At 40.6% G+C, this 17,192-nt stretch overlaps 1 protein-coding gene across 2 annotated transcripts in view; it reads left to right on the forward strand.

Annotated features, from left to right (window-relative positions):
- The window catches only part of LOC141769557 (leucine-rich repeat transmembrane neuronal protein 4), a 51,802-nt gene that overhangs the window by 12,016 nt on the left and 22,594 nt on the right, over positions 1-17,192 (forward strand). The gene's annotated exons all lie outside the window — the stretch shown is intronic.

Raw genomic sequence — 17,192 nt, forward strand, 5'->3', positions numbered from 1 at the left:
CGGTCTGGGAGTTGTCCGTGTTTTCATCTTACAACTTTAACCCTTTCACAGTCTGTTTTCAGTTCATGAAAGTTAATTATAACCTTTTTGGTTGCCTAAAAACGTCTGATTCAACATTTGCAAATATTAATGCGGCAGTAGGCAGAATATTTTTGCCATCATTGGGTAAAAATTCCTTAATCACCTTTCAGCATATTGTAATTCAACTGTTCTGAGAGATAACTAGACTTCTGCACCTCCTCATGGCTCTGTTTTCAGACTTTAAAAAAATCTAGCCCGTGACGAGAAACTTTGGCCAATCACAGGTCATTTCAGAGAGAGAGCGTTCCTATTGGCTATTTGACCGTTTGATTGGAGTTTGCGAGTGATTGACAGCTGCTAAGAGACGGCAGGCTCCAGCTTGGCTCTGATTGGTTGTTTTCCTCCGGTCTGTGAAATCTTGCAGATGCCATTAGGAGCACCGGAGGACACCGAGGCACATGATTTTGTTTTCAGATTACCTGTTTCATGCACTACTGTCAGGATTTACTGACCGTTTTAGTAAAATAACTTTTTTTAATCATATTTGCTCCATTTCTACCCACCGCTGCTTTAAGTCATACACCAAAGATGGAAGGAAAGGTCAGGGGATTGCCAACGTTATTAGGATTAATCCACTGGGCACCCTGAATGTGCACAATTTCATGGCAATCCATCCAATAGCTGTTGAGATTATAGTAGTTAGGGGACCTCTGTCGTCATTATAAAGCGTCTTGAGATAACTTCTGTTGTGATTTGACGCTATACAAAAATAAATTGATTTGATTTGATTTGATGGTTACAATAATAACAACTTGGTCGAGGTTAGGAAATGATGGAGGTCAAAAGTGAAAAGAAACCAACATTGGCTGCCCATAGGAAACATGATATTGAACAGCGACCTGTTAATATAGACCCAGCTCTCCTCTTTAACTTCCTCCCTGAGTCTGTGGCGCTCTAACATCGTGACAGTTTCCATCTTTGCTCCCAACAGACAACAGTCATAATTCCATATTTATCTTTTTGGGGGCATTTGTTGAAACAAATGATGCTGTTGTTTTTCTTGGGAGGACAGTCTAAAGTCTTAAATTGTCAATTTCCAGTCTTATCTGAGCAATTAATACAAATGCCTCAAAGGAACTACTTTATCAAGCAATTTTAATGTCCTGCTATTTGGGGATGTACCTTTTTTTCTGGACTGAGTTCATTGTGTGAAGATATCTCATCCACTGCGACATTTCCAGTTGCCTGTAACTTTGGGGGCGAACATCTAGTTTTGGTGTCAGACGCACAATTTCACACGGGCATTCAACACTCCATCATAAAAGAGAAATGCATTATAGAAGAGGCACAGAAACCAATTTCTCTGCTGACAGCTGCCTCAACAGACCACAATGCAACGCAGACGCGTGATGTGCTGTGGTTTGAGTGAGGGGTGTTACTCCTTTGACTCACACTATCGCTGTTTGCTATATACTCAACGCTCACCCTCACTGCTCTGGCAGTTGTCGAAAGGCATTTAGGGAAATGCGGGAAATCACTAACTGAAGTCGAAGCAGGTGTGACGAGTTGAGGGAAGTTGGGAACCCAAAAAAATCATTTATGGCACGTCAATGCTAAAACACTTCTGGCATGCACTGAGCACCACGGATTGATAATACGTAACAGTGTAAGTGAATCCAAGGGAGGATTTTTCCATTAAGTCTTCAGTCTGAGTTAGAGCAGAGGAACAAAAGAACTATTTCAATTCTCCGGGAGTCCGGACCAATGTTTCCCTTGAAAAAAGTATTTGCAGAAATCTGTAAATTTCTATTAACTTCTGAATCCCATATTGAGTGTCCTATTATGCCATATCTATCAATCAGTAATCACATGCCCTGGATTCCCTCAGTTTAAGCTTCTGCTCTCTCAATCAGTGATACTTTTGCTTTAATGGGATTTGACAGCTTATCTGGCACTTTGTGAAAAGTCAGGCACCGCGGACAAAATTAATAATATAACATGAAAGCGTCAGACATAACATTTTATGCTGTTTTATGGTCACAGCAGCCGTGTTAATTTTTCAACTCAGCTTGAAGCAGTTACTGCCTATTTAGCCCTTCATTTTATTATGATTCATTTAATTAAGGTTATTAAGTTAACTTGAATGAGATGCTGTAGTTCTGCCTACTGTGTCACTTTCATTCACTGCAAAAGAACTTGAAAGTGGCACTTGAAAGAGAATGAAGCGTTGACTTGGCACATTACGACGCGTCCCAGTAAGTTGGTGGACTACAATTTGTATCTCCACACTCCTCCGCGTAAAGACAGGACAGTTTCTTTTATCTTTTTTTTCCGCTGGGAAAGATTTTTGAAGTCTACCTCAAGAATAGTATTGTGATTTCCCCAGAAACTAAAAACCCCTTCATCATGTAGCTACAACGTCGCTGTCTGTCTGATGGGACAAAATGGGTGAGTCAGTGAGCACAAACTGAGAATGACGCGGAATCTCCGCCAACTTCTCATCCGCCTTATTGTGAAATGCCTGTCAGGCGGCTCCATGTGTAGGGGGGAGATTTCCCTTAAAATAAGCATGGCACATTTCTGTTTGGCAGTGTTCCTACTTTTTTTTGGTCTATATAACGTAGGCACTGCTGACACAAAGACAGATATTTACTATTGAAAGACACCGTTAAACAGCTTTTGCAGCTTTTGCAGTTTTAGCTCAGTCCGTCAGCATGCTAACATGAGCTAATTAACACTAATCACAAAGTACAGCTGAGGCTGATGGGAATGTCATTTTGGAAGTATTTGGTCTTAAAACAAAGTATTGGACTAATTAAAATTTTGACCTTATAAATAAAAAGTTAAGTGATCACCAAAGTCATAAGGATTCATCATCTGGAGGACATGAATGTCTGTACCAAATATTTAGATGTTGATATGTTTCACTGGATGAGTGAAAACGTTGGCCCACTGGTGGCGTTAAATGAAAAGTGGAGAATCATGGAAGTCAGAAGAATTCCTCCTCTGTGCGCCATCTGTACCAAATTGAATATTTGCTGCCGTATAATTTGTTGTGACATGCATTGTGCACAGGTGGAGGAAGAGGAGGGATTCATCTCTCCGTTTTGCCTCCTCGTGCCAATGTATCCTTTTCAAATCAAACAAATGGGTCAGCCCTTTGTTCCGGCAGAACATTTTCGCTCACCCCATCTGAGAGGCATGTAATACGCTCTGATCGGCCGAGTGTTTCAGCAATCAAAATCTAAAATGCTTTGCAGGCAAATATTAACCTAAATATTTCACTTCATGCTGGGCAGAATGATAGTAAACGTGGTCATTGACAGAAAAGAAAAACAACTCTATCTATACAATACAGCACTGTATGTGGGGCAGATCATCCTGTCAGGATTATATGTGCTCTGACTGAGCAGAGTTTAAACAGACCTCAGATGATTTCTTTCCCTTCAATTCTCCAATCCCCCAGGTACCATACTCCATGTTTTAGTGCCATGTCTTTTCACCAACATCCTCTTCTAGCCATGTTTCCTCACTCAGTGAAAAATAAACAGGCCTACAAACTGGGTAACCTTGCAGTACAAACAGAATGGGATGCGTTGCTTGACAGTACTTGAGAGTACACTGGGACTTGTTTTGGTCAGGGAAAAGAAATTTGATGGACATTTTGGGAAATCATAACAAGGTACTCAAATAAACACACAAGAGAGCAGCAGAATTAACCAATTTTCTTGGAAATGAGCTCATTTCTCTTCTGCCATTATCAGATTAACTTGAGAGTGACATATTGAGATAAAATTCTATTTTGGTTTTTAACGTCGGTAGATGGGCCAGATAATATTGAGAATACTGAGAACCAGTGTAAAAGGAACTTGGTTATGAGGTGAAATTATCATGTATGCATGTCATCCATTATTTCCTTCCCATCACAATGATGCAATGGATAGAACCATATTAGTTTTTGTCAAATGAGCCGCACTTCAACCAGAGATGCTTAAAGATGTTATCACTAACATATGAAAATGTCACCTTTCCTAAAGTGAAGCTGGAAGGTTGATGCCACACCACCAGGTAGTAACCTGGTAGTGGGTTAGTGCGGTTTGTTTGGGCTGGTGTGAAAGCTGTCAATCAAACTGTTGTGCAGACGAAACAATTAGACTGAGACCGCTTGAAAAGGTGGGTCTCACTTCCAAATGGACTCTGGCGTGGATTTTATGATCGCGGATATGTGACTCGAGCATGAATTCAAAAGCTAAACTACTTTGTGACATTGTGAACTTACTTTGTGTACTTTGGCAGTTCATCAAGTCCATTAAAAAGTGCATAATGAAGCGACCTCGGAAATATACAGTAGCTCTTTTTCTTTTTTCTCCAGTCTCCACCTGTTTGTCATCTAAAATGGAAGTTTTTAGATGACAGTCTCTGTCTGTCTGTCTGTCTGTATGTATGTCATCCTGTCCTGTCCGTTTTCTTGAGAACGGATCGACCTCACACTTTTCGGGTGTATTGGACCCAACGAAGTTCAGTGTTGAGTGTGAGCTCTTCAGATCAATGGGACATATTTAGTCTTGCACAGTACACACTGTGTAGTGTGTTGAGAGGGGACCACTATTACGACATGTCATACATGTATTGCGGTATTAACTGTTACACCGCAGAGCGGCATGCTGGGTATAGTTCACTCTCCGTCACTCGCTACAACATTAACCGTAACACCGACAAACGGCATGCTGGGTACAGCTCACTGTCCGTTGCTTGCAACAATTAACTGTTACACTGCAGAACGGCATGCTGGGTACAGCTCGCTGTCCGACGCTCGCTACAATATTAACTATTACACTGCTGAATGGCATGCTGGATACAGCTCGCTCTCCGTCGATGTTCGTGTGAGCTTTTGCACCCAAATGAGGCGTATACTCTAGCATTGCTAGGGATGCAACTTTGTCATGGCGGGTGTATTGCTCAGGACCCGAGGGATCGCAGTGTCGAGTGTGAAGTTGTTTGGATGAGCGGTTCTCGAGAAAGCTACAAGCATCAACACTGGAGGCCAAGCGATCGTCCCGTTCCGAACAGGCATTGCGCTAGTTATTCATAATAAGCGGTCGATTTGGAGTCTAGCAATACAAATAATGTTCATAATCAGTTCTTTATGAGCACTTTGTGAGACCAGAGAACATAAATATACACATTAGAAGCTTTAAAGTGCTGCATGACCTGCTGGCAGTCACTCCAACACTGTCCAGTCAATGAGTCACTCGTCAGTCTGTATAACTTCATGTTTAAAGCTCTTGGTTCATTTGTAAAGTCAGTGAGCTCCCTGAACCAACGCAAACTGCGCCTGTGCATTTGCCCCAACAAAGTGTTTTTTAATCGCCCCAATATGCATAATGTTCATTGTCAGGACCTCCCAAAACTTTCATAAATCACAGTAAATGTTTAATGTTATAATGGTATCTCTATAGACTACATTCAAATATTTTGCTGGGCCCTGGTGGGGTCACCATTCACTGTTCTCTGGAAGCCACTCTGAACACCAGTCGGTTGACCCAGAACGAACCCTTGAATGTGATTATGGCAACATAATCTTTTGCGTCCTCATCCAGTAACTGTTGCTACTGGGCTTGGCTCACATCCAGCTTTGTAAATATCCTCCCATTAGAGAAACGTCGTGGTTTGGGTTGAAATGGGGTTAGGGAACCTTCATGTTAAAATAATAACTACTTGGTTAAGGTTAGGGAATGATTGTAGTCATAGTTTTAAAAAACAAAGTAATAAGTCACACATGATGCAGAGCTCTCTCCCCCATATACTGTATGTATATGATCTAATTCTGATGAAACAAATAGATAGAAAACACAGGAGACGTGCAGGGATACTGCATGTTCTGCAGAGCATTGCTAGCACAGATAAATCAGTGGGTGAGATTATCCCTGAAGCTCAGAGGAGAGGCATTTCATCAATTTGAGATCAGGACTTTGTATTGATCCTGCAGCCCGTGCATGTTTGACATTACTGAAACCTCTCCCTGTTTTTTGGTGACTCTCGGATCTCAGACAATCCCCATTTCCATAGAGCACGGAGGTGTGAGCTCGCTGCAGTGGCAGAGCTGAGAGGTCGTGTGTTCCTGTTGCTCAAGATGAGGCTTTTTTCTCCTTTTTTTCCCACCCACCTGTCAAACTGTTTCTTTTGTGTAAGAGTTTAACTGTATTGCACAGACACTGTCCTCATACTCAAAAGATTTTCAGCCTTTTATTTTGTTCTTCTTTAGGCCCAACCCTGATTTTATAGTATACTGTCAAAGCAAACTAAATCTACCATTTCTAAACGCAAATGTGATCCTCTACATTAAAGCAGCTTAATTTAGAGTGTAATGCCTTCTTGCTAAAGATATTTTAGATGGTGGAAGCTATTTTCCCCTGCAGAGCATTTTATTGCCACAATGCATTTTTAGTGGTGATGTTTATCCAACATCTGTTACAGTGATACAGCAGCACACTTAAGATATCTCGTTTCACTCTAACTTAAAGGAAGTGTGTAACATTTCAGGGGATCTATTAGCAGAAATGGAATATAATATTCAGACCTATGTTTTCATTATTGTATAATCACCTGAAACTAAGAATTGTTGTGTTTTCTTTAGCTTAGAATGAGCCCTTATATCTACATAGGGAGCAGGTCCTTTTTCACGGAGTCCGCCATGTTTCTACAGTAGCCCAGAACGGACAAACCAAACACTGTCTCTAATGAGAGCCTTTCACCTTTTTACTAGGGATGTCAATCAATTAAAATATTTAATTATGATTAACCACATGATTGTCCATAGTTAATCATGATTAATCACAACTGTATCACACATTTTTTATCTGTTCAAAATGTACCTTAAAGGGAGATTTGTCAAGTATCTATTACTCTTATCAACATGGGAGTGTGCAAATATGATTGCTTATGCAAATTTATGTATATACTTATAATTTGAAATCAATTAACACAAAACAGTGACAAATATTGTCCAGAAACCCTCACAGGTACTGCATTTAGCATAAAACATTATGCTCAAATCATAACATGGCAAACTCAAGCCCAACAGGCAACAACAGCTGTCAGTGTGTCAGTGTGTTGAGTTGACTATAACTTGCCCCAAACTGCATGTGATTATCATAAAGTGGGCATGTATGTAAAGGGGAGACTCGTGGGTACCCATAGAACCCATTTTCAGTCACCTATCTAGAGGTCAGAGGTCAAGGGACCCCTTCGAAAATGGCCATTCCGTTTTTTCCTCGCCAAAATGTAACGTAGCTTTGGAGCGTTATTTAGTGTCCTTGGTTGGTACTGATGGATTCCTTAGGTTTTGTAGTTTCATATGATGCCAGTATCTTCACTTTAGCTTTAAAACTGAGCATGGTACAACCTAAAAAGCACAAGTTGCGGCATTGCTTTAAAGAAGTGATTGCCGTTAAAACAAATTTGCGTTAACGCGTTGTTATTGCGTTATTATCGCGTTAACTGTGACATCCCTAGTTTTTACGTTACCTGAAGCCCACCCTAGTTCTCCGACATGCTTGTGAAATTGCGTGCAAAACCGTGGTACCGCCAGGCGCCGTCTGACTTCCGTCGTTCCCTTGGAAAGGGAGGAGTGAGCGGAGGGGTACTCAGTTGGTTGCAATCTGCAACCACACCACCAAATCTTACACACTGTACCTTTAACATTTCAATTCCATGACCCACTTGAAATAATGGAGAGAGGGGCTTCATGCATTCAGATGTCTCAGAAAACAAAGCTGCTGGTATGAATCGTTCTGAGCAGCAGCATTTAGTTCAATCTGCATCACGTCAACGCACAAGTGAAAGAGATGCACATTCACACATACTGCTGGAGTCATGCATGGCTAGACACCTCTCTTGCAGCTTACTCACACACACTCACACACACACACACACACACACACACACGCACACACACACACACACACACACACACACACACACACAATGACAAAGTGACATTCATTACCAGAGAGTTGTGTGAAGTGAACATGGTGGCAGTTACGTCCGACAGCAAAGTGAGGAAAACAAGTTTCATTGTGGAAATGATGAATAAATCATCATCTGTTTGTCAGCAATTTACGAGTCGGGTGGTTGGCGATGGCTTTTTCCAATTCAGTGACAATTACTGCAACAGATACTGGAAACTCACGACAAGGGCCCTAAAGCAGCCCCTAAAGCTTATGTGTGTGTGTGTGTGTGTGTGTTGGCTGACACCCCATCATGTTCCCGTTAATGTACTTAAAAGATGCTGAATGGAGACATTTTTCAGTCTCATGAATTTTTCTCTTGGTTAACTGTGTATTTATATTACTACTGGTCACACTCACAGAAAGGCTTCTCCCAGTCAATTATGAAAGCTCCAGTAAGATTACAATAAGTGCAGCAAGGGCCACTTCACGGTGGAATTAATTTTGTGGCAATAATTCAGATTTTGCATAATGTAGGGGACTTAATTACATCCTGAATTTTTGAGTAACTTTAAAGGACGAGAAAAACTCTAATAGTGGTATGACTGCAAAATTGGAGAAAAGAAAATTCTAAAGTTGAACTTCCTGACATCTGGAAATTACCTCCATTAATCACAGTTTATGTGGAAGCCAACAACCATGGGCTCTATTTACAGGAATCAATGATGCAGGGTATCAGGTTCCTGTAAAACCTCAGCCGACCCCCTCAACATGGCGGCGCAGCGGCAGGGCGCCGGGTTTCGCTCAGATCATTGAACTTCTCACCCTGTTATGCAAAGTGAGCGCCGCCGCTCTGCGAGGGAATCTCATTTGGCTCCTTGTGCCAGTAATGACGGCGTTTTAGGCGCTCATAGTTGAGGGCTGGAACAAAGAGGCTTTGCTAGGCAACTCAGCTGTTTCTTTGAGTCAGTGTCCTTCTATGTTATGTTAACATACATTTCTCTTCTTAGCAACGGCACTTGCCATGACTACGAGAGGAACCGTGCAAAAATGATTTGTGGATTTTATAAGTTTTTTTTATTAAGCCACACTCACTTTGGTATTGATGCTATCTGAGTCAGTGTTATCTATATAGACATAAGTGGCTCAGCATCAAATAGGGATTTTCAAGTTGGTTAAAAAACATGTCATTGTGCTGAGACTGTATTTTGTAATTTTATACTCTGACCTTAAAGCTGCATTAAGCAATTTTTGACCAATAGGATAATGTACAGCTAGCGGGTCATTGTTATGAAATAAACCGGCTCGCTGTACATTATCCCTTACTTATGCTGTAGTTCTCTTTTTCAAGAATATATTTTTTATAACAAATAATTTAGTTTGGGATATATTTCATTGGATTACTATTACTGTTTTATGGGGATCCTTTCAGGCATATGAATCAACTCCTGTAATGAATTGTACAATGACGTTGCCATGATGCGACCAGTTTGGTGTCAATATAAACCTTGCTCTTCGTCATGTTGGCCATTTGCCAGATTTGCCTTTTTCACTCTAAAAATACTTTTTGGGAGCTATAGTCCACTGTGTGGACACTCACTCATTTATTATTCCCTGTAATAGACACTTAGTAGTTCACTCTGTAGTGAGCAGTAAATTAAGATTTTTGGACACTTATGAATCATTTTGCATCCTCACTGATTGATGCAGTGTTACAAACTGTCATTTTTCTATAAAATTAAACACATTGCATTGTGGAATTGTTAGCAGAAATGAATACACGTTATGGACGCTAATTTTTTAGGGCATATATCACAAATAAATTTTACTCTGAGAATTCAAACACTCCAATAGAATGGCGGACAGTAACTCTAGTGCACTGCATATTAGTCAAGGCCTATAGAAAGGAGGCTGGGTCATGCGTCATCCACGCGTCATATCTTTGGGGGTATAACACATGTACAGTAAAATCTGGCCTGCACTCGCCAAAATTGAGCCAATCGCAGCGCACGACCACAGCTTCAGATACACTGCACATGTGTTATACCCCATAACCCAAGACCCATGTCTGCCCGTGACCCAGCCTCCTTTCCATAGGCCTTGATATTAGTTAGGAAGGGACACAACCCTTATTTTGCTGTTTTGACCGGGTTGTTATTTCTGCTTGTTGGCAAACGGCTGCCTACTCACTCATCTACAAAAGCAGAACACAGCTGCATGAGTATCCCATTAGAGTCCTCCTTTTCTCCACTTGTTGAAATCAATCAAATGAAATTCTAAATACAGCTACAACAAATGTTATCATACCCAGGCTATATGTATTTATAGATTTATAGATGAATGCTTTGTGGAGAATTAACGTTTGATTGTTCATCAATACAATGGGGGCATCAGAAACTCATTTCCTGTATAGTGCTATATACAGTACATAAATACAGCTTGGATGTTAACAGGGTTTATATGGGTATTACCGCATCTACATCTGTGTTTGACTCGGTGTCTGATCAGTCGAGATAAGAACGTTGCAGTAAAGCAAACAAAGGAGCACATCCACATAGCTGGTACTTAGTTTTCTCTGTTCTCTCTGACCGTTAACACATGCAACTGTTTAACAGCGGTACAATTACAAGAGCTGTACCTCATGCAAATATAGCTGTCACACTGAATAGTGTGTAACAAATATAACAACAAATAGCGCTTCTTGTTTTCAATGATGAGCTTTTTTTGAACACATGTGCCTACACACACACACATGAGAATGCCTCAGTGATTTTATACACTACATACTGTACGCTACACACACCCACACAATAATCTGAAACCAAGCCAGGTGCATTGATGACTCCATATCGCTTCGACTGTAGGTGTGAATGAGAGCATGACTGTCTGTCTATGTGTGTGTGTGTGTGTGTGTGTGTGTCTGCAGTAGACTGGAGGCCTGTCCACAGTGTTTTCCTGCCTTCCGCCCAACACTGGGATTGGCTCCAGCTATTGGATATGGAGGAGACTTACAATGCAGAACAATGAAAACAGATGTTTACTGTCATTGTGGACAGGTAGTACTGCCCAAGCCAAGTGCATTTGCATGTTGAGGAGGTATTAAGTTTTTTCTATCTGGCTGCTGATAATAATTGTTTTTAACACTTATGAATGTAATGTGGACAAACTGCATCTGAATACAACCTTGACCGATGCGTAATGAAATCCAGGTAAAAGTGGATGGAATAAATTACTTTGCAGTGAAATGGAAGCCAAATATCTGCCCCGTCTAACAAGGCTAAGATGAAAGCAGCCCTCTACTAACACTAACATCATCTCCTGTTGTCTCCACACTTTCGTCACACAGCTCGGCCATGAAAGTGAAGAAACACATGCAGAGGGTGGTATTCTTTTGAAAAAAGAAAAAGAAAAAAAAAAAAGCTGGGCAGCCATCGAACACTGTTGGTGGTGTTCGCTTGTTGAGAGCAAGTGAGAGCTCATGTCCTTGTCGACATAGTGCTTTGTAGGCTACTGATTGGTCTGTGCAGAAAGGGGGGCCTGATCTAAGGAACCACAATCCTCCATGTTAATGTTCTCCTGCTGACAGGAAACAAAGAAAATGAGCATCATTTTTGATTGTATTGAAAGAGACACATGGCTGTCTACACTTACTTACTCTCAGTGATAATTAATTGGGTATTTACACATATTTGTAAATGTGACCTTACTCAGGCTAAGCGCATCTTTTACATAATATAGGTTATTTTGACTTGAAATCATGACTTTTATGTTTGACACAAGTTTTAGCGGGGTCTAAAGTGAAATAGCTTGACTGCAAATAGGCTAAAAGTACTAGAAAACTAGACTATAGCCCAGGCGGCAACCTCCGCTTCTGAAAAGTGAAGCCAATACGGAAGTGCCTTAAACTTGCATTCTTTCTAATAGCCAGCAGGGGGCGACTCCTCTGGTTGCAAAAAGAAGTCTGATTGAATAGAAGTCTATGAGAAAATGAAATCACTTGATTTATTACCTCAGTAAACATTGTAAACATGAGTTTATGGTCTCAATCGCTAGTTTCAAGTCTTCTTCAATAAAGTATGATGTTCACTTAGTAAATTATGGTCCCATTTAGAGTAAAATAGACCATAAAGCAGGGTATGCTTTAGGGCATGGCTACCGTGTGATTGACAGGTCGCTACCTCGGCGTTGTCCGGTCTGGGAGTTGTCCGTGTTTTTGTCTTAGAACTTTAACCCTTTAACAGTGTGTCTCAGTTTCAGTTCATCAAAGTTAATTGTAACATTTTTGGTCGCCTAAAAATGTCTTATTCAGCGTTCTGTTGTACTTAGCTCCAACTTCTTGTTTCACTTCTGGTTGCAAAAAAAACAATATATATCCAGATATCCAGTAGCAAAACAAAAAGAAATCAAATTCGCTTCTATACCACTTTTATGTTTCTATGATAAAGTGTCCCAACTTGTATCCAAGTGTCTGCACTGCTGTGGGAAACAGTTGACCCCAAAATGTTTCATCCTTTACCCAAGCTTGGTATGACAAACGCAAGCTACAAAAACAATTAGCTGCATCTCTGCACGGCTCTGTTGACGTGATCCTATTGTGACTGAACAAGTGGCTTTATGTGGACATGAGACGAGCCTTAGACTTGGATCTTATAAACTGTGACTTGAGAAAAGATGAGTCAGTTCACATCTTTTGTACTTTTCACCTTTGCTGATTACAGTGTAGCTCGGTGAGTGCCAAGACCACAGGGCTAATTAGTCTTTCTGAAGAGATTGATATCAAGGATGTAGAGACATGCCGAAGGAGTAAAGCCTGTGATGACTCATGAGCCAGGATTGAGCATTAATAAGTCTGTAGGATTGTTTTTGGAGCGCAACGATGTCAGACAATCTGGCAGAATTGTTTGTTATTTCGAAGAGTCCTTGATGAGGGAGTTGGCTTACTTTATTAAGCTTCATCCTACCAACTGGGGTCCCCGAGGTCTACTTTTTGTCATATCTCACAGGTGCTTTATTCTATCATTCTAATTTTTTCAAGACTTTATCAATCAATTTGTTCCCAATGACTTCATATCATTGCTTTCTGTTTTATTTAGTGCTTTTTAAAAAGTCCCCAATATATTGGGGTCCAAGGGGACCCCAGTCGGTAGTCCTTATATGTTAAATAGGTTGGTAGGATGAGGGACAGCACACAGTGAGAATAATAGCATGTTTAGAAATGATATAACCCATTCCTTCCTGTTATTTGTCTCTTTACTTATACAGTATATACCGATGTTCAGAATTTGATCTGAACACTAAGGGATGCTGGCATTTTCTGATTCACGCTGACTGGCTTGTGTGGTTGATATTTTAAAAAGGACACTGACTGGGGAGCTATACCGTTTGTTACAGTACTGCCAAAAAAAAACACACAACACACAAAATTTCTTATTTGCAGCAACTCAACCTTTTAGCTGAAGCCAAATTCTGGTGTGTGTGGAAGTGACGGTTAACTGGGGAAATGATTGGACCTTGTCAGAGATCTGATCTCTTGAGTACTTGATGGATACCTGATTACTTGTTGGCTTAAATGGAGGATGCATTTCATCATCGGTGAAGCAGCCTAAAGCGATGTAAATTATATGTTCTCTCATGAATTAATCGCTCCACTGATCCAAACCCTGGGAAAATATCCCCTCTCTCCATTGCAGTCCAGCATTTAAAATAGCACTGACTGAAACAAGAAAATCGCAACACTATAATTTGGAGTAAAGAATGCCAACATTATATTTTCCCTTAAACATAGATCAACAGTGGCTACTGTACATTTTTACCCATTTCCCTGTTATGACAGTTTGATTTCACCAGACACCTGGGAGCCCTTTTTATCTAAGTCTAAATGTGAGCAAAGGCTAAGTTAGGCCAAGCTACTGGGTTTGTTGTCATTGTATTGGGAATCCTCTGGAGGCAAATGTGTCTCCTTCAGCTGTCATTGTTTCATTGCTATATTTAGGTACTCCAGCACCGGCTCTGAACGGAGCCCATTACAGGGTTACATCCCACCTCTATGTGAATGTCTTCAGTACTTTAACATTCAGCTTTGTCTGTTCTCCACTTTCTGCCGTTCTGATGAAGTGTGTCAGGGGATCCACGTCACTAATGTTTAATCTTGTTTCCTTCAAATGGTAAAATGTTTAAAGATTCACTGATTAATATTTTTAGATTGACACTGGATCAAAGGACTATGTGCAATGTAAAAGGTGTCGCTTGTAGTGACAAACTCACAGATAATTATAACCCAACCCTGCAGTTTTCCCATAGACTGTATATAAGAAGTGGATGTAGTCACCACGACGGTTTTGAAGCTTCGAGTTTGGCATTTTGGCCATCGTCATCTTGGATTTTTGGACTTTGCCATCTTGTTTTTTTTGCAACCAGAATTGACACAAGAGGGTGGAGCTAAGTACAACCTGAATAAGACATTTTTAGGAATGAAAAATGTTACAATTAACTTTCATTAATGTTAAAACACACTGTGAAATGGTTAAAGTTCAGACCGGATAATGCGGTGGTAGCGACCTGTCAATCACAAGGTAGCCACGCCCTAAAGCATACCCTGCTTTATGGTCTATTTGACTCTAAATGGGACCATAATTTACTAAATGAACATCATGCTGTATTGAAGAAGACTTGAAACTAGCGATTGAGACCATAAACTCATGTTTTTAATGTTTACAGAAGTAATAAATCAAGTGAGAAGTAGGGTCATTTTCTCATAGACTTCTATACAATCTGACTTTGTTTTGCAACCAGAGGAGTCGCCCCCTGCTGGCTATAAGAAAGAACGCAAGTTTAAGCCACTTCTGCATTGGCTTCACTTCTCAGACCCGAAGGCCGCCTGAGTTCTCCTCAGCTCTATGGAGCGTTTTAGCAACTTTCAGCAAATTGTTTTGGTTTTATGGCCCTCAACTTTCTCATCAAACTCGTTTCCAATCAGAGTTAGCTGCTTTCAGTGAAAAAAAACAGGGTGAGCGACTAGCTTAATGGAGACTTGTCACTAAGTTATGGCAATGCTGTCAATTTTCCACCATACTGTACACTAATGCTTTGGAAAACCTAGCCTATTTATGATGCTTAGCTTTGCTCAGCCTTGGATGTCGGATAGGAATATAACTTGACATTATACATTGGATGGCGTTTTGAATTATCATGTGTGGCATTAAGACACAAATATGCCAACAGTTGTACAGTATAACATCTGGCTGATGTCTCAGACTACCTCCTGCAGCAATTGGATTTCAATCTGTTCATAATACGTCAGGAGTGTTTTTACGTCTAAATCCCTTTCCAGATATAATTTGTTTGCTCAAGATGCATGACAACCTCAATGGAGTAAACACTGAACTGGGTAGATGGCAGAACAAGTGTACTGTACTGGTCAATATGTTACTTTCAGAGGCAACACTGTGTAGAGAAGATAACAGAATAATTAAGGGTGGGTATGCACAGTTTGCCTCAGTGATAGCACTGCAGGAAAGGTCGGTGGTCATCAAAATCAATAGATTTCTTTCTGTTTGCTGTGTGTATATTAATACAATTTCATCTCAATCCAGCCATTATTTTTTGGACCAGAACAGCATCGGAAGTGTTCTGGTCTCTGTTTGTAGTCTGAGTAGTATTGACACATTCGAGCAGGCTTTGGTTGAATGCAGATAAGAGGCGGAACGTGTTGGCCACCGACTATCGTCTGATGATAATTTGCTTTTTATTGGTTTAAAATTAGCTTGTAAACTGGCTACTTGTAAAACAATTCGGTCGTACATCTCGCAACTCGAACTCCAGCCCTTTTGCAGGAAAAGGCGTATGAATGCCACGATAATGCACAGGGCATATAGCATGCAATAAGAACGCCTTTCTTGCTTTTGGCATGTACATGGACTTTTAACCAGGAGACCGGTGTTCGAGACCAATGTTTTGTTTTGCAAGTTAAGTTAGTGACGTTTGTCACGTTTTTTTAGTGACATTTGTGACGTCTTTTGCGTACTTGTTACATTGTCACCGTACAGATTTTTCTTAGTTTACATACTTATTCCAAGCCCAACCATGAAATTTTTCCTAAACCTAACTAAGTGGATTTGTTCCCTAAACGGATGTGAATGGTTTTGTTGCGTGGTGTACAAATGACACACAAAGAGCCTAAACTGTGTCCTCATGACATGCAGACTGTTGTTGTAATGTTTCCTTCCCTTGAGACCGGGTTGCCAACTCCAGTCTCATATCTCAAGTTGCTAATCGGACTGTAAACAATGAGCAACGCACGGAAAAGGAAGTCTTGGCCCAGATATTTGCTGGCTACCCCAGAAATATATTCCCTTGCCCCCAGAGGCTTATCGGATAGACGATGAGTTCCGAGATTGGTCAGAGGTTAACAAACAAAAACAAATACATGAACACAGGTGGTTCATTCTCTGCAGAAACAACAAAAGTAGTAAATCAGCAGATTAATCTTTAATTCATTGTATCTTTAGCTGATTCGCAATCACTTTCATTTCCAGGTGCATGATGTTTGTGATAAATACGCAAATGATCCCCAGTCTGCAGCCACGCAATTAGTCTGCATCCTCATTTTCCGTTATAAGATTTCCTAAAATCACTTGTTTCAACAAAACATCTAATGAAAAAGAATCAAAGCTGTTTCCATCTCCCCTGTCATTGCTCCTTCATTTTTCATAGCTATTTATACTCTCCAATTTCCTCTTTTTATCCCCTTTACTGGGGTTCTGAGGCGTGCAACAAACATCTCAGAGGCCCTTGTGGCGTGGGTACATACTAACCATCTCATTGCCCCATAAAATGAGATCCGTGCCCTTATTTGCACCAAGGTCCTGTAGCTCCATCTCTACCACAATGGGAGAAAACGGCCACAAGGCTGGCAGATCTCGTCCATGGGCAAGAGGTTCAATTACTTCAGTTGTCATGGAGCAATAAATGACAAATTAAGTGGCTGGCACCGAACACTGCTTGAAGGAGGCTGTATCAGAATACTAATGTCAGCTGTGTCTGACAGTGGGTAAAGAGAGAGACAGCAACAACAAAAAAGGGAAAAACAAGACAACTTTTTTTTCCAGCAGGATATATTCTCTACTCCTTGACCTCGATTCAGAATAATTAGGACTGTTGGTTCCTTAGTTGCTTAATGCAGTGATGTTTTAATTGCTGTTTAAAAGAACACCTTCTTGATGT

This window comes from Sebastes fasciatus, chromosome 6 (genome assembly GCF_043250625.1).
Source record: "Sebastes fasciatus isolate fSebFas1 chromosome 6, fSebFas1.pri, whole genome shotgun sequence".
Taxonomy (NCBI): domain Eukaryota; kingdom Metazoa; phylum Chordata; class Actinopteri; order Perciformes; family Sebastidae; genus Sebastes; species Sebastes fasciatus.